The sequence below is a fragment of the Oncorhynchus gorbuscha genome, linkage group LG02 (genome assembly GCF_021184085.1).
Source record: "Oncorhynchus gorbuscha isolate QuinsamMale2020 ecotype Even-year linkage group LG02, OgorEven_v1.0, whole genome shotgun sequence".
Taxonomy (NCBI): domain Eukaryota; kingdom Metazoa; phylum Chordata; class Actinopteri; order Salmoniformes; family Salmonidae; genus Oncorhynchus; species Oncorhynchus gorbuscha.
In genome coordinates this window covers 31,239,934-31,245,933 of record NC_060174.1, presented here as the reverse complement: position 1 = coordinate 31,245,933, position 6,000 = coordinate 31,239,934, and positions in this window count along the sequence as shown.

Sequence of the window (6,000 nt, the reverse complement as noted above, 5' to 3'; positions counted from 1 at the left end):
AGGGCTGGGCTGATTGTTCCATAAGGAATCGTGGGAGTAGAATAGAGCGTTTGATTTCAGATAATGTTGAACGAGACAAATGCCACTGGACTGGCAGGGGCCCTTTGTCTAAGCCTGGCTGGAGTTGGGAGACCTGAATCTGAGACAGTGTCAGTGTCAGCGAGTGCTTGAAGAGAATAAAAATGGCAGCGCAGTGTGGAGTTCACCGACTGTTATAATACCGTTTGTCAGGTTTTATGATGTTTGTGACAGCTGGAATTCATCCCCTTAACCTTTTGAATTCCATCTCATTTGCCATGTAAAGCCACCTAAGATCTTAATTTTTAATCATTCATCAGGCCAAGTTCCCTTCTTAGGAAAACTCTGTAGTTATAATATAAGTCCTCTGTGGTTGCACAACAAATTACAATCATGACTGATACAAAGCACAAATAAAAAATGTAGCTTGAGAATATGCCGGTCTTTTTACCTGTTCCACTTCTTCCTTGATTTTGCACCATCAAAGATGCTCCCTCCAATCCTCCAACACAAAATGAAATAACTGCTAGATCCAGAGAGGAAATATAAACTACAGAGTAAGCTCTACAATGGCCTTATCTAATATTTTCAAGAGGATTTTCAAACAGCAATCTGTGTAGCGATCTCTGTGGCTAACCAGCGTATGGATCGGAGTTTGGTTGCTTGTCGTATGTAAGATCACATAGAATACAACATATCAGCATTATGTACAGTTGAGGACGGAAGTTTACATACACCTTAGCCAAATACATTTAAACTCAGTTTTTCACAATTCCTGACATTTAATCGTAGTAAAAATGAGTTAGGATCACCACTTTATTTTAAGAATGTGAAATGTCAGAATAAAAGTCAGATTTATTTCAGATTTTATTTCTTTCATCACAGTCCCAGTGGGTCAGAAGTTTACATACAGTCAATTAGTATTTGGTAGCATTGCCTTTAAATTGTTTAACTTGGGTCAAATGTTTTGGGTAGCCTTCCACATGCTTCCCACAATAATTTGGGTGAATTTTGGCTCATTCCTCCTGACAGAGCTGGTGTAACCGAGTCAGGTTTGTAGGCCTCCTTGCTCGCACACGCTTTTTCAGTTCAGCCCACACATTTTCTATAGGATTGAGGTCAGGGCTTTGTGGTGGCCACTCCAATCCCTTGACTTTGTTGTCCTTAAGACATTTTGCCACAACTTTGGAAGTATGCTTGGGATCATGGTCCATTTGGAAGACCCATTTGCGACCAAGCTTTAACTTCCTGACTGATGTCTTGAGATGTTGCTTCAATATATCCACATAATTTTCCTGCCTCATGATGCCATCTATTTTGTGAAGTGCACCAGTCCCTCTTGCAGCAAAGCACCCCCACAACATGATGCTGCCACCCCCATGATTCACGGTTGAGATGGTGTTCTTCGGCTTGCAAGCCTCCCCCCTTTTTCCTCCAAACATAACGATGGTCATTATGGCCAAACTGTTCTATTTTTGTTTCATCAGAACAGAGGACATTTCTCCAAAAAGCACAATCTTTGTCCCCATGTGCAGTTGCAAACCGTAGTCTGGCTTTTTATGGCGGTTTTGGAGCAATGGCTTCTTCCTTGCTGAGCGGCCTTTCAGGTTATGTCGATATAGGACTCGTTTTACTATGGATATAGATACTTTTGTACCTGTTTCCTCCAGCATGTTCACAAGGTCCTTTTCTGTTATTCTGGGATTGATTTGCACTTTTCGCACCAAAGTACGTTCATCTCTAGGAGATAGAACATGTCTCCTTCCTGAGCGGTATGACGGCTGCGGTGGTCCCACGGTGTTTATACTTGCGTTCTATTGTTTGTACAGTTGACCGTGGTACCTTCAGCTGTTTGGAAATTGCTCCCAAGGATGAACCAGACTTGTGGAGGTCTACAATTGTTTTTCTGAGGTCTTGGCTGATTTCTTTAGATTTTCATGATGTCGAGCAGAGGCACTGAGTTTGAAGGTAGGCCTTGAAATACATCCACAGGTACACCTCCAATTGACTCAAATTATGTCAATTAGCCTATCAGAAGCCTCTAAAGCCATGACATCATTTTTGGGAATTTTCCAAGCTGTTTAAAGGCACAGTTAATGTAGTGTATGTAAACGTCTGACCCGCTGGAATTGTGATGCAGTGAATTATAAGATAAATAATCGGTCTGTAAACAATTGTTGGAAAATGACTTGTGTCATGCACAAAGTAGATGTCCTAACCGACTTGCTAAAACTATAGTTTGTTAACAAGAAATTTGTGGAGTGGTTGAAAAACAAGTTTTAATGACGCCAACCTAAGTGTATGTAAACTTCCGACTTCAACTGTACATCAGTACAAGGCATGTGCAGCATAAAATATGGCTTGAAGAGATACTGCATAACTCTGTTTTCAGTCACCAAGTTCAATAACTTCTTTAGTAATCGGTATATTGATTGTTAATGTCATCATGTGTTAGAAAAGAACCAGTCATGTGGCAGGCGGAACAATTCAAGAGCCTCATTGTTCATTCATCAGCACCCCTGATTGGGCTCATGTCTTGGTTAGCTGCAGGCCAGCAAGATAAAGATCACTAGATGATTGGGCACACACATTCTTAACATGGCTGACCCGTGACATCTCAGAGGCAGGCGGGAGCCTGTCATTATGTGTACAATGCACTGCTTTCTTCCCTCTTATCTTTACTGATGACATTGAGAGTTTTCGCATTAACTCATTAACGACAAGACTCATCATTAAAGGCATCAAGGGGACCATAGGCGTGGTGCAGAGACGGTGACACTGCAGTGAGGAATTTGACCAAAGCCCTCCTGCACCATGATGGAGACTTTAATAATCCCTGAGTTGCATTTACAGGTGTTGTTGGTCTGTCGCTGTCAACTCAGCCATGTTCATGTCATCAGACACTGGTCCGCACCTCAGCATAGTAATAAACCTTCTCCAAAACACAGATCACTTTTTTTGTTTTGGATTACCACACGTTACAGAACCATTACTGTTGCCAACCCCTTTAATGCTGACCAGGCAAAATATAATGTTCTCTCTCCCTTAGAGATCCTTACATCTTAGATTCCAAAAGCCAAAGTTCCTGTCCTTTATTTGAAGTTGGTCATATAGAGGCCTCAACACCCTGCTCTCTATTATTGATAGGCTATCTGGTTCCACTCTACGATGCAAGCACTATACATAATAAAAACGAATAGCATCCTTTCCACAGATCTGTGAAAGCAGACTTTTCCCGGTGTTGTTTGTGGTTATGTCACCGCAATTACACCAAGGAAAGAAAAAGTGTCTGTGAAAGATTGATAGCATTGCTCTTTTGTTCAATTGTAAATTAGAATGCAAGTCCCTCTGGGATACAAGGGCTCTATTTGTGATTAAGAAAAAGGCTCCATAATAGTCTGATTGTGAACAAGTTTGCTCCCTCTTACAAACAGGCAATTAGCTTGATGAAATGGCCCCTACCTTTTAGTGTCTTGGATATATAAACCGATATTATAATGACGTGTCTCTAGTTTATGCTAATTTTTCACCTTGAGCCGTACAGGAAGTGGTGTTATAGTTTATTGGGGCTTTGTCCTGCATTGTAGCATTGGCTGACACCAGCTCATGCCATGCACAGCCAATGCACAATGCTAATTGAAACAGAGAAAGAAAAAAAGCAGATACTATTATGATGCTGGTGCTGCTGGCAACTACTGTGTAGGTGCAGATTGCCAAAGTGACAAAGAGCTTTTAACAGCATTGTGTAAGAAATGCTGAGTCCTGGCATAATTTTAGAAAAAGTCTTCATTGGTTGTTAATGAAGCATTGTTAGTAATATTTGACACAGGACTCACAAACAAAACGTAACTATTTTGTAATAAGAGCTGTCCCGTTGCTGCAAGGTTTCTACATTGATGTGGAAAATATTGACAAACAACCATTTGTGATGTTGGTAGGGGTTCTAATAAGGTTGCGACACTACGCCCTTCCTTCAGAAAATGCTTCATTTGCACAAGTACCTCACTTACTGGTTTTCCAGCTGCGCCGTCCCACTTCTGACAACAATGTAGCTAATTCAGCCGTAGCCCGACTGGGACTCAAACATGGGTGTCTGTGATTGTCAGTCCAACACCTTAGCCATTACAACAAAGATGAATGACGTAGTGAGAGTCAGATAAGGTTATCCCCTCCAGATACGGACCTAACATCTAGCTGTATTTATGGAGAACACCTAACATTGGATCATCTCCAGAATGTGTCTGAGTTCTGCTGTTGGTAAGCAAGAGTAAAGTGAACGACGCTGTACCCTGAGGTACCTCTTGTCAACAGGTGGAATTGGGTAGAAGGATTGTAAACAAATCATAACACAAGTATGTGGTTAGATATCAGAGGGGATGTGCTTGCAAGAAGGGTAGAGTGGGGTCTAACATGGAAGCAATTACATGAGTGAGGGTGACTCATTGCACAGGAATTCTGTACAATGTTTCTTTTTTCATCTACAGATCAATGTAATTTACGCAATTGCAGAATACCACTGCTATGTCAGAATGGGTATTGTACACATTGTTCTTCACAAAGGTCAGCATATCTCTTTGTTTAAAGACATTTTTCAAATATCCTAAGTCTATGAGGAGTAAAACCCTGTAATAATTCCTATATGTATACTGTTGGTATTCCTATTCATGGCCTTATTTTACATTAGTCATTGACACTAAATTCATAAAAAATGGAAGCTGACAAAGTCAAAATGAGTGATTATTAAATAAATATGCAAACACACATTGATAATAAGGTCATTGAGCTGTTTTGATGAGAGTGACTTCCACTGTGTTCATTATGTAGAGTGAGATTTCATTAGAGAAAACCAATCTGACTTGTAATTTGAGTCAGGGATTAACATGGAGGGAAATATTGAGGCATTTCTCACAGCAGTTTGTGTTTGACTTTGCATGATCTGCAAATTGACACAAGGATCAATGGGAGCAAGAGGGCCATGGTCTGTTTGTGCTGAGACCTAAGCATGCGGGTATCAAAAGCACTAACTTTCTGTCAGGAGCTGTGCCCTTCTCCCAGGGATATATCCACAGCCACACCCTTCTCAGCAGTCAGCTCTGCTAATGTTTCATTCATAAAGGAAAGTCTAGACCATAGAGGGCCAAGTGGTGGTATTAGTTAACACTCTTGAACAGTCTACTGATCTTGTGAAAAGATTTTTAAAAAGCCTCATCCGACATAAATTGCATAAGGGATTATTTCATGCACAATAAGCAAATGGCTTGGACAAAAGCTATGCAATCTGCTGCTACTCATGTGTTCCCCAGTGGTAACATTTACAAATGTTACAACATGAATAGCGTACAACCTGAAGGATTAGCCAGTACATGACCTGATACGAAGAGTTGTATAAACAAAAAGGTGTCTTCCTGGTCATTCACTACCTGAAGGGTCTCAATGGATAATTCTAAGCCTGATGGGCCGTGGTGTAACAGATTCATTCAGATGATTATCTTGATAGCGCTACCATATAGAACAATGTGTGTGGAACTTTCAAGGATGGCTAGACAGCTAAAAAGACTGTTCTTTTGTAGCTTTACCTTTATATATATTTAGTTATATACAGGCACAATACATTATCTGTCCAATGCCTGGTACAATACATTTTTTAAATGTATTTTATATAACTAAGCAAGTAATTTAAGAATAAACTCTTATTTACAATGACGGCCTACCAAGAGGCAAAGGCCTCCTGTGGGAACGGGGGCGGGGATTAAAAATTGTCATATCTATATATATATATATATATATATATATATATATATATATATATATATATATATATATATATATATATATATGACAAAACACACATCATGACAAGAGAGACAACACAACACTACATAAAGAGAGACCTACGATAACAACAAAGCAAGGCAGCAACACATGACAACACAGCATGGTAGCAACACAACATTACAACAACAGTGTAGCAACACAACATGG